At 39.9% G+C, this 18,072-nt stretch overlaps 1 long non-coding RNA gene across 1 annotated transcript in view; it reads right to left on the minus strand.

The window, feature by feature from the left end:
• Positions 1–18,072, minus strand: part of LOC148878984 (uncharacterized) — a 61,699-nt gene that overhangs the window by 32,297 nt on the left and 11,330 nt on the right. Inside the window, exon 3 of the long non-coding RNA XR_016104087.1 lies at positions 11,080–11,189. This is a non-coding gene — a long non-coding RNA (uncharacterized LOC148878984). The remainder of the gene's footprint in view (positions 1–11,079; positions 11,190–18,072) is intronic.

Below are 18,072 nucleotides of genomic sequence, written 5' to 3' on the forward strand. Positions count from 1 at the left end.
AAAGGTTACTGAGCACAAGGACTTATTGGACCTAAAGCCCATTTCGAATTGGTCTAATTTGATTAGTTAAAGCAAGGGCAGATCTGGGATTTGGATTAGTGGATAGGATAGGGAGTTATTCCTATCCACTCAGAGAATCTAGATCCAAATAGAGATTTGGATCTGGAAACCTCCTAATGAGATTAGGAGAGTTGATCTAATCTGCGGATAAGATAAGGATCTATCCTTATCACTTAAAGAGAGTCTAGATTCAAATAAGGATTTGAATCAGGAAACTCCTAATGGGATTAGGAGCATATCTCTTTAAGTCTATAAAAGGAGGAGGGGGTGAACCATTCTACATATCTCAAAACCCCAAACATCAGATCTTAGATCACATAGAGAGAAGACAGCAACAATGTGACTGTGCCATCTTCTCCCTGCGTTCTCCAGTTGCCGCCAATTGCCAGTTCGATCTCCATTCTTGTAGAGCGATCAAGAATAGTTCTTGATATCAGACTTTGGAGAAAGGCTGATCTGAAGTCGTGCTCACAGCCTCCATCGAATTCTTGCTAAAGGGTTCGGTTATTGGGAAGAACACTGTTGATTCTGCTCCACCCTACACTGTGTCATCTTTAGTGGGAGCAGTCTTTGGAGATATCTTTGAGCGTGAACACCTTCATTGAGAGTTACTGCTACTCTGTATCAAGTATATCCCTCTCCTACCTTTTGGTTTCAGATCTGGTCCGGTTCTTGGTTCAAAATTGATCCTTGAAAATGCAGATTTTCTAAAACAGGGAATGTGATTCCCAAATGGGAGAGAGAAATTTTTGAAATTTCGCCCAACCTACCTGCAGGGTTCGACCATCCATATAATGGATCTTTCATCCCTTCATCCTAACCGTTCTACAAACAACCATGAATACTATTTACCACCTTGTGCCACAACCTCTCTCTCTCTCTAACGGCCATCTCAGAATCTCCAAAGCCACTTCCCTAGTAAAGCTTCATTCTTAAGAACTAAATTTCCCAATTCTAATCTCCCTTCTTGCTTACTCCTGCTAACTATCTCCCACCTAATCAAATAATCCTTCTTCTCTTCCCTTGGCTCCAACAAGAAATCTCTCATCACCTTTTCTATCTTCTTGACTTCCCTTGAGGGTATCTTGAATACAGAAAGAAAATAAACCAGAAGACTAAAAAGTGTCACCCTAATCAAGGTCACTCTACCCCCTATCTAAATGTAACTTTTTTTCCAAGAAGCCAACCTCTTTTCAAACTTTTCCACAATTGGATTCCAGAACCGACTTTCTTTTGGGTTAGCTCCTAATGGAAGACCCAAGTAGGTTAAAGGCCAATCAGACATGGAACACTCTAGACAACCTGCTATAGCCTCTACCTCCCAATCTTCCAAATTGATTCCAACCACAACTTTTGTCAAAGTTAATCGTTAGGTTTGAAACAGATTCAAAGGATTTAATAAGATCTTTTAGGTTCCTCACTCTCCCTAAGTCTCCTCCTTCACAATAGATGATGATATCATCAACAAATTGAAGATGAGTCACCGTGTTAGCCCTTCCCTATCTGCTTTAGAAATCATTCTACTGAGCACATCTGCCACAAGTGTGAACAAAAGGGGGAAAGAGGATCTCCTTGCCTAAGCCCTCTACATGCTGGGAAGAAATCCTTGACCCCTCCATTAACTAGAACTAAAAATTGGCAAGATGTTATGCATCCGCTCACCCACTGAGCAGATGTTACCAATCCAAAAAAATATAAATCTTATTTGTCAAAGTGGCTTTAGTTGGAATTGTCAAACATACACTGTAGACGTTAAGCCTGAAGTGTGGAATGCCTATATTGAAGTATATGATTTTTATATAATACTTAATTTACATTCCTCTTTCGTTATCATTATCTTGTGTGGTAAATGGATTTCTTTTTCATAGGCACATCCAGTGGCAAGACAATATCATAGGAAAAGATTTCACAACTACAATGATCTTCACTTATTTGTGGTGGCGGTCAAGTTAATGGAAACAATGTGTTTACTATAAGGGAATTAAATAGATGTGAAGCAGCTTTAGCCTCTGTGATGCACAGTACTATTACTAAGAGTCACTCTCCTACACTCTTAAATGACATTGATGATGAAACTGCAAATTCCTTGCTATAAATAGGATCAATACATCAACCACCATCATCATCAAAAGGAAAAGAGAAGAAGAAAACAACAATTAAGGAAAAAACTTAAAGAGGTTGCAAAAAAACTTGGGAAATCATGCAAAAGTAGTTAAAGGTGGATATTGACCACTTGATAGAGATCTTCTTTTCAGCTAAGGAGATATGGGACAGTGTAACTGAGACCTATTCACAGAAACTGAATGTAGCCAGAGCATACAAATTGAAAAGTGATGTGAAGAACCTGAGACAGGGGAGAAGAGTGTGGCAATCTACTACTCTATACTAAAGTCCCTATGGCAGGAAATTGATGTTATGGAAACAGTGGTATGGGAGAGTAAAAAGGATGCTGAAATGTATAGAAAGCTAGTGAAGAGAAATAGGGTGTTTGAGTTTCTCACTAAACTCAACCCTGAGTTTGATATTATCAGACAGAACATTTTGGCCAGGGATGAGGTTACTCTTTTACAGGCATATGCCATGATAAGTAGTGAGGAGAGTAGGCGGCAAGTGCAATTGCAGAGTCCATCTACAGAACATTTTGCACATGCGGGAATGAAACTGAAGGGCCCTACTAAGAAAAGAGAGCAGTTGTGTGAATATTGCAAGAAATCACGGCATACAAAGGACACCTGCTGGAAGCTTCATCCTGATAGATTTAAGAACATTAATAACCCTAAGAAGGGCAGTCAAGTGGGAAAATCCAAGACTGCTAATGCTGCTATAGTGCTTGAAGGGGGAAGTAAGGAAAGCGAAGAAAAATCAACTATTGAGTAGATGGCTGCAATGAAGCTGGATTTTGAGAAGTATTAGAGGATGTTAGGGCCCATTCGGCCCAGTATCTTTACAATAAACAAATAGAAGGCAGAGCTTTTAAGCTCTTGGCTGGCCTAGACCCGATATACGAAAGCTTAAGATCCCAAATTTTGGGAAGGGATGAGCTTCCAGATTTATATTATGTTTACTATCTTGTAAGGAATGAGGAGGTTAGAAGGAAAGAGATGCAAGTAGACACCCAAGTGCAGCCTATTGAGCATTCAGCCTTAATTTATTCAAGCCAAAAGGGGGGCAAGCATTCAGACAAGAGGCACCTCAAGTGCTCTCATTGTGGAGGAGACAAACATCTAAAAGAAACTTGCTAGATTCTTTATCCTCACCTGAAACCAGCTGCATTAAGGTAGTACAAGAAGCCTCAAAAGAAGCCAAACAACAAGTGGAAAATGTTGTCATAAGTAATAGTGTTGAAACCCAAAGAACACACATACAATTGCACCTCCTCCAATGGAACAGACCACTAGTTCCCACACATCAGGGTCTTTTTTTTATTTCACAGCTGATGAGGTAGAAATCCTTAGCCAAGCCATGGCTCAACTAAGGAACAATCCCCTTGCATCCACCTCTCTTACCAAATCAAGTACTGTCTCTACTCACAGTGTGACTAGTTCTATAGTATCTAACTCTTGGATTATTGATTCCAATGCTACTGATCATATGACACACATGTCTTCTTCATTTTCTTCTTATCACTTGATGTCTGGCCAAGATAAGATGAGAGTTGTTGTTCCCTCTCCACCATCTCTACAAAGGGGAAGATTAACCTAGGCAAGTATCTCTTTCTTAAATTTGTTCTGCATGTTCTCAATTTTATTTCAAACTTATTATCTGTTTCTAAGCTTACAAAAAACTTAAATTGTAGCACAACATTCTTTCCTACTCATTGTGTCTTTCAAGACAGATTGACGAAAAGAACAATTGGGAGTGGTCATGAGTCTACAAGTCTATTATTTTGATGCAAACATTAGTTCAGCCTTACAGTATGCTTTCAGTAGACGGGATAATGGGTCAATAGTTAGGTTAGGAATGGCAACAGGGCGGGTTCGGGGCAGGGATCACATTCCCCATCCCCGTCCCCGATCCCCGTCAGGGGTAAAATTTGCCCTTCACCCCCGATCCTCAATGGGGATGGGTTCATCGCAGGGACCTAAATCCCCAAAATGTTTTAAGATAACAATACTTTTTTGAAAAGTAAATTTAGTTAAAATAAATAAAAATTGTAATTATAAATAATGTTTTAATATGTATATAATATAATAGTATATTTAATATAAAATAGCATTTAATATATATAACCGGGGTCAGGCCAGGGCAGGGACCTCAATCCCCATCCCTAACCCCGACTCCGATCGGGGATTCCTATTAACCCTCATCCCCGTCCCCACCCCACCAAAACAATCCCCATCCCCGACCCCATCGAGTCGGGGAAGTTGGGTCCCGTCAGGTGTGAGGAAAATTGTCATATCTAAGCTAGGTAACATTTGTGGCATGCTAGACTAGGTCAATTATCTTTTTCTTTGATGCAAGGATTATCTCCTTAGTTTTTCAAATGTGTTTCAAGTCAAAGTTGGGTCTATGAAGTGTGTCAATTATCAAAACATTGTAGAACTCTTTATCCAATTTCTAGTAATGAAATTCAAACTCCTTTTGATTTAGTTCATTCTGATGTGTGGGGCCCTTTACCTCTTGTTTCTACAGATGGTTTTCCTTATTTTATCAGCTTTATTGATCACTATTCACGATGCACATGGATTTACTTACTAAATGGGCATGATGAAATTCCACGAGAAACCATGGCATTTTGTAAAATGATTGAAACTCAATTTTGCAAGAAAGTTAAGCAGTTTCGCTCAGATAATGTTGCTGAGTATTTTGAAAGCTCCTTGAATCTGTTCATGGATGATGCATGTATTTTGCATCAATCATCTTGCACTAATACCTCTCAATAGAACGAGGTTGTTGAGTGCAAGAGTAGACACTTATTAGAGACAACTCGAGCCCTACTGTTTCAACACAAGGTTCCCAAGAACTATTGGTCTCAAGCAGTCCTTACGGTAGCATATCTGATAAATAGAATGTTAGATAGTTTTGTATGCCCTTAGCTTCAATCAGAATGATGTACTTTATGAGCTTATTGTAAATGAATAAAAGTGCATATTTGATTCATGTTCCCTTGGTATGTTTCTGTGTAATACCCTTAAACTGGACACTTAATGAGACTTATGTTAGTTTAGAATATTCACAGCCAGTGGGTCAGTCTGGGGAGGCCTATCCTGACAAAGCTGACACTGTGGTGCCACCAAGTCGGTTGGGGTGGCCTGTCTCAGCTGTCAGGGTGGGACCCTAGGCACATACAGTGTAGGATTAACTGAATCTATGAATTGGACCAGATTTCTAGTATTGCCCTGGACCTTAGAAATTGATGGGCAAAATTGGAAAGTTACACCCGACCCCTAGACTCGATTATGATACTGCACTGGGTGTCGGATTGGGCTGTCTTTGATGTACCAATCAGTGAGATCCTTAGCGGGGGTCAAAACCTGGGTATGTTGGGACAGTCTAAGAATTCATCTGAGTGGGTGATCATAGTGACAGGATCAACCCCTTTGTCAGACAAAGGTAATAATCGGGGATGCACTCTCACTAATGGAAACCAAGACTGCCGGCAGCCGATTTCAATCGTTGAGATCTATTTTGCAAAATATATTTTATATGAGATATAAAAGTATATATATTATGGTTTCTAAAATGTTTGCAAGAATGTTTTAATTCCCAGGATCCATATAAGCAGAGAGTGCAACACTGTTCCTTGCAACCGAGGGAGAGGTCCTCTTTTGTCGGGCAGTGTATGATCATTATGGGCTGAGAGGTTATGTGTAAGACCATTGAGGGTAATACCTAATGGGCTAATCTTGCATCTGCCCACAGTCCCTGAGTGTTACAAGGTAGCTTGGCCCAGGGACCACTTAGGGTAAATGTTGGGCCCATAGAGCCCATTTGATGGGTTTCAAGGGGTGCACTATCCATAACAGTGTATTCGGCCAGGCCTTGTAACAAAGGCTGGGCCGAACCCATGTGGCTGATGTGTAGATCAATGCTTGGGTCCCACGCCATACAAGGAAGCCCAATTGGGCAGCAGTTAGGAAGGTTAAGTGAGCACATAAGGTTAATGGGCTTAAAGCCCATTTCGAACTGGGCTATTTAATTAGTTAATTATGGGGCGAATTCTGAGATGGATTAGCTGATAGGATAGGGTCTTGACCCTATCCAAAACCCTATCCACTCAGAGAGTCCAGATTTGAATGTGATTCAGATCTAGAAACCTCCTAATGAGATTAGGAGAAAACTAATCTAGTCTGCAGATAAGATAAGGGTTTATCCTTATCACCTAAAGAGAAGGATGATCCAAATATGATTTGGATAAGCAACTCCTAATTGGATTAAGAACTGATCTTTTAGGTTAACAAAAGGAGGGGGCGGCAGCCTTTAGAAGAATGAGATATTCACATCCTCTTGAGTGGTGAAATCACAAAAGGAAGAATTAAGCATCCCTGCAGAATTCTCTTGCTGCCTCCCTGTTATTGCCGTCCTGTTTGCCAGTTCGATCTCCAGTTGTGGGAGAAGTCAAGATTCGATCTTGACATCAGTTCTTTGAGAAAGAATTGATAAGAAGTTGTGCTCACGTACCATCCTGCTGATTCTTGCGAATGACAGAGTTCTTGGAGAAGAATACTGTTGATTTTGCTCCATCCTGCACTGCGCCATCTTCAGTGGGAGCAGTCTTTGGATCCTTCCTTGGGCGTGAACACCTTCGTTGGGGGATATTATTTCTTCGTATCAGGTATAATCCTCTCCTACTCTTTTTTGGTTCAGATCTGGTTCAATTTATGGTTCAAGAATGATCCTTGAAAATATGATTTTCTAAATAGGGAATGCGATTCCCAGTTGAAGGGAGAGAAAAAATTTTGAAATTCGCCCCCTTATTCCGCAATCTTTGGGCGACCATACGATGGATCTCTCATCCCTTCATAGAATGCCATCTAGGATGTTGGGAATGAGAATTCCATTTTTTGTCCTTTGTCTTAACTTCTCAGATTTCCCTCTTCCTCCCAAAGTCTTTGGTTGTCTGTGCTTCATCCATGTCAATGATCCTAAGAAGACAAAGTTGGGCCCTAGGGCTATAAAGGGGGTCTTCCTAGGGTACTCTCCCACACAAAAAGGTTGCAAGTGCTATGATCCAATTACAAGAAAAAGTATGTCACCAAGGATGTGGTGTTTTTTGAGTCTCAGCCTTATTTTCAGTCCTCCAGGAATCCTCTTCAAGGGGAGACTAGTAGGATGGAAGAGGATCCTTCTTTCTTTGTGCCACTTTCAGCTTCGAAACTTCCATCTTCTCCTCTCGATCCTCCTAGTTTCAACTATCCAAGTGAATCTAGTGAGAATCCTGTTGAACCTGTTACTACTCCTGATATTGAAGATGCGATTGATGCCATTAATAGACAACAGAGAGATATGAGAATTGTCCACATGAGAAGAAAAAGAGATCCTCCAACTTGTGGCAACAACCAACAGGACTCGGATCAATCTGTCTCAGTGGATCCAGATAACCCTATCATTGATGCTATCACTCCTACTTTTTACTTAGATCTTCCCCTTACTCTTCGTAAGCCTGTCAGTTCTTATACTACTCAACATCCCATTGCTAAATATGTTTCTTATTCCTGTTTATCTCCTCATTACTATTCCTTTAGGCCTGCTCTTTCTTCTATTCATGTTCCTACTAAGTACTCAGAGGCAGTGTTTGACCCAAGATGGAGAGAGGCAATGAATGAGGAAATGAAGACCAAGACTTGGCAATTAGTGGATCTACCAAAAGGGAAGAGTACTGTGGAGAAGTGGGTGTTCACTATGAAGCACAAGGAGGATGGTTCCATTGAAAGATATAAGGTCAGACTAGTGGCAAAATGATTTACTCAAGAGGAGGGAATTGACTCAAGACTTTTGCTCCAATTCGGGTTCTATTGTCATTAGCTGCAAATTTTTCTTGGAAGCTACATCAGTTGACTGTAAAGAACGCTTTCTTGATTGGTGATCTACATGATGAGGTATTTATAAATCCTCCACCTGGCTATGATTTTCATAGGAATGTATGTAGGCTAAGGAAAGTATTATATGGGCTTAAGCAATCTCCTCAAGCTTGGTTTGAAAGCCTTTGTAGGGCCATGAAGAAAGTGGGATACACTCAGAGTGGTGCAAACCATACCTTATTTATAAGGAAACAGGGTAATATGCTTACAGCTCTCATAATCTATGTGGATGAGGTCACAAGAAGGCATATATATATATATATAGATAAGGAAGTATGTTCTTGATCTTCTAGAGGAGATAGGTATAATGGGGAGTAGACTAGAAAATACTCCAATAGAGCAGAATCATTACCTCCATGAATCGGTTGGTGAGGACTATTCTGATAAAAAAAGATACCAAAAGCTGGTGGGAAAATTGATATACCTATCTCTTACCCAACCTGATATAGCTAATGTAGTGCATGTTGTCAGTCAGTTCATGCATTCTCCAAAGATTTTTCATATAAAAGCAGTTGAAAGGATCCTTAGGTATTTGAAGACATGTCCAAGGAAAGGAATTTTGTTCAAGAGGCACAATAAACTTGAAACAGAGGCATATACTGATGTTGATTGAGATGGATCGATTGGAGATAGGAAGTCTACTTCCGAATATTGCACATTTGTTTGGGGGAATTTGGTTACTTAGAGAAGTAAAAAGCAAAATGTGGTTGCGAGATCAAGTGCAAAAGCTGAATATAGGGCTATGGCACATGGTGTTGCAGAACTGTTGTGGCTTAGGACCCTCCTAAGTGAGCTTGGGGTGAAAGTCGATGGTCTCCTCTACCTGTATTATGATAACAATGCTGCTATCAACATTGCAAATAACCCAGTACAACATGATAGGACTAAGCATATTGAGATTGACCGACACTTTGTAAGAGAGAGAATTGTCTCGAGCGAACTTTGCATTCCTTATACACCCTCTAAGAAGTTCTTAGGCTTACTTGGCAAGCTAAGCGTCACTGACATCCATGCTTACCTTGAGGGGGAGTGTTGGGTCGAGTGATTAAGTATTGGTGGGCTTATTTATCATTCTATGTCCTAACTCTATGGTCTACTATGGGCCTTTAGTTGTTGGGCCTAAGCTTGTTTTATTTTGTACTGCCTAGATGTCCCATCACTAATCAAGGGCATTCTAGTCTTTTGCTGTAATATCTTAATGTTAATACAAATATTAGCTTCTAGGGTCGGCTGAGTGAAGATTGCCACCCATTCACTGATCTCTCCTCTTCTCTTCTCTTCTTCTTCTACTTCTGCACTTCAGCAAACAATAGGAAGGCCCTTTTTCTCTAAACTTAACATACTCTTTTCTTATAGTTTCACATGATAAATTTGGTATACCTTGTTTGATTGTTTGAATTATATTAATTATGTTCCCTGGACATATAAAGGAACTTTATAGAATGGTGATGCAACAAACAGTGAAACAGACGCTAGTTAGGTGGCTGTGGACCTTTAAACAAGCTGGAGCCCACAAAGCCCTCAACTTGTAGGTTGAAGTTTAACTTTGTATTGTTTAACAAGGCAAGCTAGACAGAACTTAAGAGTTTGAGTAATCACTAAACAAGTAAAGCTAAAACTGAAAAATAGGGTGAAAATAAGCTCAAAATTGATGATTATAGGATTAAAAGAAAATAAAGAGCTGGTAGAGCGGCTGTTACACCACTTGAGGATTACAGAAATTTATTTATTAACATAAAAAAACAAGGAAATAACCTAAATGCAAAACAAAAACAGGAACAATAACAATAGCAAACCAGGAATATTAAAGCTGAGGTTTAATAGAAAAAAATATATATTCAGCAGAGAACTAGGATAATTGGCAGGAAATAATAGATAGTTCCAAATGGAGTTAGCATCATTAGGTTCCTCTAGGAGTCAGCACCTATATAAGCTTGGAATCAGCACCTAGAGATGGAGTCAACACTAAACCAGAAAGCATGCAAGAGTAATTTAAAATTCATTCATTCATCATCTCAAATTGAAAATTACAATGGTATATAAAGATGAGCACTCAATCCCCTTTGAGATGTACAATATAATTACCTTTCTAATCAAGTATAACCAAACAAGGAAAGAAATAAAATCTAGAATTATTCTCTCAATCCCCATCAAAACTAAACAAGAAAAGAAATATGTTCTCAATCTTTGATTGATATGATACTAAATCAAATATTTCATTGAACTGCATGTGCTTCAAATCTTTGATTGAGATAATTTGTATGGGCCCCACTTGAGCTGGCCATCATTGCCAGAATGGGCTAATGCATGGACTGCCTTGAATGTGGGCCACCAAATATGGGCTGCCAACCCATGGTCTCATGGATGGATCTTTTTCTTGGCCCATTTCTTTTCTCTATCAAATGAATTATAGCTATGCTAGTGACCACTAGTATATGAATTACATTTTGGTTTCACATTAATCATTTTGATGTATATTGGCTGTCATATTTGATCCACTTCTGTCTATATTGCCTACTTGTTTTAGCCCACATTGTTAATTTTGGCTTTGCTGGTATGGGCCCCATATATTTCTTTTATGTACATGTCATTGAGCATTTTATATATACGTGTCTTATAATTTGAATGAGAACCCCAGGTGCAGGAATTGGAATTATGCCATAGATGCCTCTTTTGCATGAATATAGGTTCCATGTGACAGGTCAGCAGGCAGCAGCAGCACAAACAACCGAATATTTAAAAATAAAAAACAAAGAAATTTTTCCATATGTTTTCCTTGCCTAACAAAACGAGGGAAAATTAATTTTTCCTACCTTTTCTATAGGTTAACCAAACAACGGATAGGGATACCTATTCTGTTTCTCTTCCCTTCCCTTCTTATCTTTTCCTTTCCCTTCTTTTATTTCAAACCAACCACCTAAGTATATAATCCATAACATCAAGATTTAAACCTCATATCCTCCTACATATAATTTACTCACAGAAAAGCATATCTTACTTCTGCAAAGCAAGTATAGGAAGATGCCAGCTGGTAAAGTCAGTGGATGTAGTTCCCACTGGACTGAGATTAAATTCCACCTTCAAGATCTCCCCATCTGAAGAGTTTGACTTGCAAAAAGAAAAGCATAGAAAAGTCATCCAGTGCACCTCAGCAATATAGCACAGCTTATATTCTCTTACTCAAGGCCAAAAATGTCAAGAGTTCCAGTTGCCTAAGAAAGTAAAGCCATGCATCTTATTCAAAGATGGCATACCATTTTTGTATCAAAAAAAAAGAAAAAAAGGTGCATGTCATTTTTAATTTGGCCAAGATAAGAAAGTTTCAGTTTTTTCATTTTAGTCTTGGAAACCAAAATAGTCGAAAATTATGTTATTTTAAGATCATTGTTTGTACAATGTAAACCAGCTCAAGCCCTCTTCACTACCTAACAACTAACAATTTACCAACTTGCTTACTGATGTAATATGTTAAGCTTGTACCTGCAGGGGTATTCTTGTCTTTTTCCTTTTCTTTTATATTTTGTACGGTCACCCTAATATATAAATAGAATGGCTGGCGCCACCAGCAAACTTTTTGCTTCTCTCACAGCTTTTCTCTCCTCTTCTTCTCTTCTCTTCTTGGAAAACATGGTATCAGAGCAGGACGTTGCTCTCTAAATCTGCTCCTCTCTGATCGTGACTCTTCCTTTTTTTTTCAAGAAAATAACTTCACAATTAAGTGGATGGTCGACTGAAGCTCTCCATCGAGATTGGTTACTTTTTTCTGTGCTGTTGGTATTTCTAGGTTGAAATGAAAACCTTCAAAATCGGCTCGGACTGATCAGAATCTAAAGAACTAGGTTGTTTGTAGCCTTGGTTCTTGGCAAAAAGTCCAAGGACAGGCTGTGTTTACAGTGGCAGAATGGTGTAAGGGTATGTTTGACCCTTTGTGTGGATCTGTAGATTCAAATCTGTAAGGTTTTGAAACCTTTGTTGGTCACGAGTGACCTGAATCGACTGACAGAGTACTGCAGTGGTAGTAGTTGATGGTCTTGGACTTGTATTGCCCTTTGAAAAGGTCAGATAGACCTGTACGTGTGTGACAGCAGCTGTTGTATGTTTGCTACTTGTGTGAAAGTCTCTAAAGAGTGGGGGTGGTTGTCATCCGTGTGTGCGGACTGAAAGATGGTAGATTATTGTTCACCTAGAAAAAAACATTTTTTATGGCTACTGAAGATTCATCAACATCTAGAACCACATCCAATCAGGGTGGACTGAATGGTGGTCCAGACACTTTAAATTTCCCTATGACTATCACTCCTTTGGATGGTAGGAACTATATGGCTTGGTCCAAAGAGATGCGGCTGTACATTACAGCTAGGGGAAATGCAGAGTATATCAATGGGAAGGCAAAGGAACCAAAATCAAGAACTGCCAAATATGAAAAATGGGACCAAGAAAACTGTATGATTATGTTGTGGCTTTTGACATCCATGTTATCTTCAGTTAATCAGAATTCTATGTGGGCTGAAACAGCAAAAGGCACTATACCAGGATTTACCAATTACAGGCTGAATCCTCAACATGTAAGCAGGGGGAGAAAAGCTAATCTGCCTACAATTCAGCCCTAACTTCAGCCTGGAAAGAGCTGGATTATTACTAGAGTATTGAGTGGCAAAGTGAAAAAGATGCCAAGATTTATAAACAACTTGTATCTCAGCAACATGTATTTGCTTTCTTGTTGGGTCTATGTATGAGCCCATTAGAGTGCAGATTCTGGGCAGCAAAGATCTTTCATCTGTTCAAGAAGTCTATGCCCTTGTTCAATCAAAGGAAAGTCGGAAATCAGCTACTAATGCTCCTGAGGGGGAGCCTATTGCTTTAGCAGTAAGGGGAAACATGAACTCAAGGAAGAAAAGAGATGGTCAAAAAAGAACAGATGATAAAGACAAACTATGGTGCACTCATTGTCAGAAATCCAGGCACACCCGAGAAACTTGCTAGGAGTTGCATGGGAAGCCAAAGTGGGCACAAGAATAGAGCAAGACAACACAGGATCGGAATAGCAAACCAAATCAGAAGAAGCTTACCTCTGCCAACTTAGCAGCTCATGATTCACAGTATGGAAATTCAGCCATGACTTCATCTCAAGATTGCCCCCCAGTTCTGATCTCAAGGAGGATATTATTAACTCCTTCCATGACCATCTAGAGCAATATGGTAGGGCTCTTAGACATGCAGAAACTAGAACAACTCCTTCAACTTATTTTGCATCCTCCTCAGGTAACTCCACCTCTACCTTCCATGTTGCCTCTGGGACTCCGGAATCCCCATGGATAATTAGTTCCAGAGCCTCAAATCATACGACTAGTAAGTCAACCCATTTCCATCCATATACCCTTGGCCCTTCCCTATCAGATGTCTTGCATGTTCCAAGGTTACCTATTAATTTGTTGTTTGTTAGTAGTATTTTTTATGAATATTGGTTGTTAGTACTATTACACATGCTTTGAATTGTTCAGTAACCTTTCTCCCACATTCTTGTGTTTTTTAAGATTTGACCTCCGGGAAGACAATTGGTAGAGGAAACATGGTTGATGGCCTTTACATGCTGGAGAACAAAGTTGGTCTTGCAGTTTCAGAGTCCTTGAATCAATCAAGAGCCAAGTTATGTTATGCCACCATTGTTTGGGCCATGTCTTTTGAGTCTTTGAAGCATTTGTTTCCAGAACTGTTCAAGTTTGTGTCGGTCAGTGATTTTCGGTGCCAAAGTGTGCTAGTTTAGTAAGCATTGTAGAACTTCATTTCCTTTACGAAATAAAAAATCAGAATTTCCCTTTTATCTTGTGTACTCTGATGTGTAGAGCCATGTTAATATTCCAACTAAGAATGGCTATAAGTGTTGGACAGTTTTGTATGCCCTTAGCTTCAAATTGATTTGATGTACTTTTGATATTTAGTGTAAATAAATAAAGTGCATGTTTGATTCATGTTGTTTGGTGTAATTCTGTGTAAGACCCTAAAACTGGACGCTTATTGAGACTCGTGTTAGTTTTAAATGTTCACAGCCATTGGATGAGTCTAGGGAGATTCATCCCGCCAAGGCTGATGCTGGTGTGCCACCAAATGTTGGGATGGCCTGTCTCGGCCACCAGGGTGAGACCCGAGGCACATGTAGTGTGGGATTACTCAAATCCTTGAACCGGACCAGATTTCCAGTATTGCCCTGGACCTTGGAGACAAATGGGCAAAACTGGGAAGTTTCACCTGACTCCTAGACTCGATTATGATACTTCACTGCGTGTCGGATCGGGTTGTCTTTGATATGCCAATCAGTGAGATCCTTAGCGGGGGTCAAAACTTGAGCATGTTGGGGCAGTCTAAGAATTCATCTGAGTGGGTGATCATAGTGACAGGATCAGCCTCTTTGTCGGACAAAGGTAATGATCGGGAATGCACTCTCTCTGATGGAAACCAAACTGCCGGCAGTTGATTTCAATCGTTGGAATTTTGTTTTGCAAAATTAATATATATATATATATATGTATATACGGTTTCAAAATGTTTGCAAATGGTTTTAATTCATGGGATCCATGTGGGTGGAGAGTGCAGCATTGTTCCTTGCAACCAAGGGAGAGGTCCTCTCTTGCCGGGCAGTGCTTGATCATTAAGGGCTGAGAGATTGAGTGTAAGGCCATTTGGGATAGTACCTGATGGGCTAATCTTGCACCTACTCACAGTCCCTGGTTTTTATAAGATGGCTTGGCCCAAGGACCACTTAATGCAAGTGTTGGGCCCATAGGGTCCATGTGATGGGCTTAGGGGTTCACTGAGTTTTTCAGTGAATTCAGCTGGGCCTTATAATAAAGGTTGGGCCGAACCCATGTGGCTGGTGTGTAGATCAATGCTTGGGTCCCACGCCATACAAAGAAGCCCAACTGGGCAGCAGATTGGAAACTAGTTAAGCACTGAACACTTAATGGGCCAAAAGCCCATTTCGAGCTGGGCTGATTTGATCACCCATTTATGGCGAATCTGGGATTAAAGTTAGCAAAAGGATTGGGCCTTTAACCTTATCCACTCTGGGAGACCAAATTCAAATTAGATTTGAATCTGATAACCTCCTGATAAGATCAGGAGTAAGCTAACCTAATCTGCATATAGGATTAAGATCATCCCCTATCCAAATACTGATTTGGATTGGGATAACTCCTCCTGAGGAGGTTGCTTAATCAAGAAGAAAAGAGGAGAAACCTAAGAAAAATAATTAGATTTGGATTGGGATAACTCCTCCTGAGGAGGTTGCTTAATCAGGAGTTCTCCTCCAGCCGCCGCCATTCTTTCTGACAAGATTCGATCTTTGAAGAAGAAAGAAATCAAAAATCATTTCTTGATATCAGTTTTTGCAGAAAATATTGAAAAGATTTGGTGCTCAGAGTTTCCAGAGGGTTCTTGCGAAGGATTCAGTGTGTAGGACGCACTCTGCTGGTTTCGTTCCATTCATTGTTGTGTCATCTTCAGCAGGAGCGGTTCTTGGTGTCCTCTTTGGGCGTGAACACCAACTTTGGGAGATACTGCTTCTCTGGATCAAGTATAATCCCTCCCTTGTCTTTGGTTTAAATCTGGTTCGATTTTGGTTCAAGTAGGATCCTTGAATATTGTATTCTTAAATTAGGGAATACGATTCCCAGTTGGAAGAAGGTAGGAAAATTTTTGAAATTCGCCCACCCATTCCGCAATCTTTATGGCGTCCATTAGATGGATCCTACCATTCTTTCAATAAGTACTTTATCTCATTTATAGATGATTTCTCTCTATACACTTGGGTTTATCCTATGCACTCTCGAGAAGAAGTTCCAAAACTGATGAAAGATTTTCAAGGTATGATTTATACTCATTTTCAGACTGAGAAATGAGTTTTCCAATCAGACAATGTGAAGGAGTACTTCCATGGTTATCTAACTGGCTCTTTTGCCTTGTGTGGCTCCCTTCACTGAAGCTCCTGTGCCAAAACCCTCAACAAAATGGGGTTGTAGAGAGAAAGAATTGACGCCTCCAAGAAGTTGCCCGAGGATTACACTTACAAATGAATGTTCCAACAAAAATTTGGATGGATGTTGTTCTGACCTCGGACTATGTATCAATTGCATGCCTTCTCGCTTGTTGGAATATAGGACTCCTCACAAGTTTCTTTTCCCAATGTCTCCTCTGTTTCCCATACCCATGTGTGTCTTTAGCTGCAAGTGTTTTGTTCATGATCTCCCCCCTACCCATGTGGAGCAACCTTAAGCTGTGCAACCAATGCCATCGCACTCCTAGGAGTTAGATCCCTCACCTCATCCATGTACAATTATTCCAATTGATTCTCCTGAACCTCTTAATATTGATACTTCAATTTATGATCTGGATCTTCCTATTGCAAAAAGGAAAGGTGTCAGATCATGTACCACTCACCACCATATGGATAAATTTTTGTCCTATGAGAATATTTCACCTTCTTTTCATGCCTTCCTTTCAGCCATTGATAGTGTCCCCACTCCTAAGAGTGTTGCAAAGGCTTTATCACTTCCTAAATGGACAAATGCTATGAAAGAGGAAATTGATGCCCTACATAAAAATGGCACATGGGAGTTAAGGAGCTTTACTCAATATAAGGGATTGATTATGCTAAAAGCTTTGCTCTTGTAGCAAAGATGAACTCTATTCGAGTCCTTCTCTCACTTGCAGCAAATCTAGATTGGGAACTCCATCAATTAGGCATTAAAAATAACTTCTTTAATGGTGATTTAGAGTTGAAAGGGTACATGGACCAACCTCCTAGTTTCTGTGCAAAAGGTAGTGAGTAGAAAGTTTGCAAGTTGAAGTCTTTGTATGGGTTACAACAGTCCCCTAGGGCCTGGTTTAGCATATTTCACCATGTTGTTCAACATATGGGCTTCAGACAATGCCAAACTAACCATACACTATTTGTGAAGAAAGAACAAGGGAAAATAGCAACCTTAATTGTTTATGTGGATGACATTGTTATCACTGGTAATTGGGTCTCAGAAATACAGAGGTTGAAGTTCTTAGCCACACAGTTTGAAGTGAAGGATTTGGGGCCATTATGTTACTTCCTTGGAATTGAGGTTGCCCGCTCTCAATAGGGCATCTTCATCTCTCAAAGGAAGTATACTCTTGACCTTCTGAAGGACACTAGAAAACTTGGTGCCAAACCAATTGACACTCCTATTGGTGTGAATCACAAACTTAAGAACTGCAATGATGAGCCCATAAAGGATGTGAAACAGCACCAAAGGCTTGTTGGAAGCAATGCTTTAAAACGCGGAGACGTGGCGCGAGGCACTCCACTACCTAGAGGCATAAAGCGTAGTTCAAAACGTAAGAAGCATAAGCCTCCTAAACACAAGGAGGCATAAACCTCCTTAATGCCTCCTTAAGAGGAGGGGGATGAGATGGAAGGAGGATCCCATTTAATATTATTTTTAATAAAAATCTTTATATTAAAGGAAGGAGGACCTTATTTAAGATTATTGTTGAAGATTAATTAGTTTTATGTTGTTTTTCTGAGTAGATGTTTTACGTTAGTTGTTATATAGGAGGTGGGGACCATAGTAGTTATGTGAGTCCAAATTTTATTATGTTTTTGAGTGTTATATATGTTGTTTTATGTTTTGCTGCCCTATAAGGGCATAGTTGTCTTTGTACTATTCCAATAAGTGAAGGGGGCGGCCAGATTATTGCTCTCTTTTCTTTTCAACTTCTCTTCTTCTCTTCTTCTCCTTCTCTCTTCAAGAAACTACTTTCTTTCATATTTTTTAATTCAGCAGATTCCTACTTGGTATCAGAGCATCGGCTAGGGTTTCTTGAAGCATTCTCATGCAGCCCTAAATCAGCCGACTGCATGAAGTAGTAAAGGGCTGATCGATCTACTACAGATTGCCCAATTCTTGGAGTTTTTTGTGGGATCTAGACATCAGGAAGGTGATCTACTGTTCGACATCAAAATCAT

This window comes from Nelumbo lutea, chromosome 1 (genome assembly GCF_056320005.1).
Source record: "Nelumbo lutea isolate HS-2025 chromosome 1, American lotus-T2T, whole genome shotgun sequence".
Classification (NCBI taxonomy): Eukaryota; Viridiplantae; Streptophyta; class Magnoliopsida; order Proteales; family Nelumbonaceae; genus Nelumbo; species Nelumbo lutea.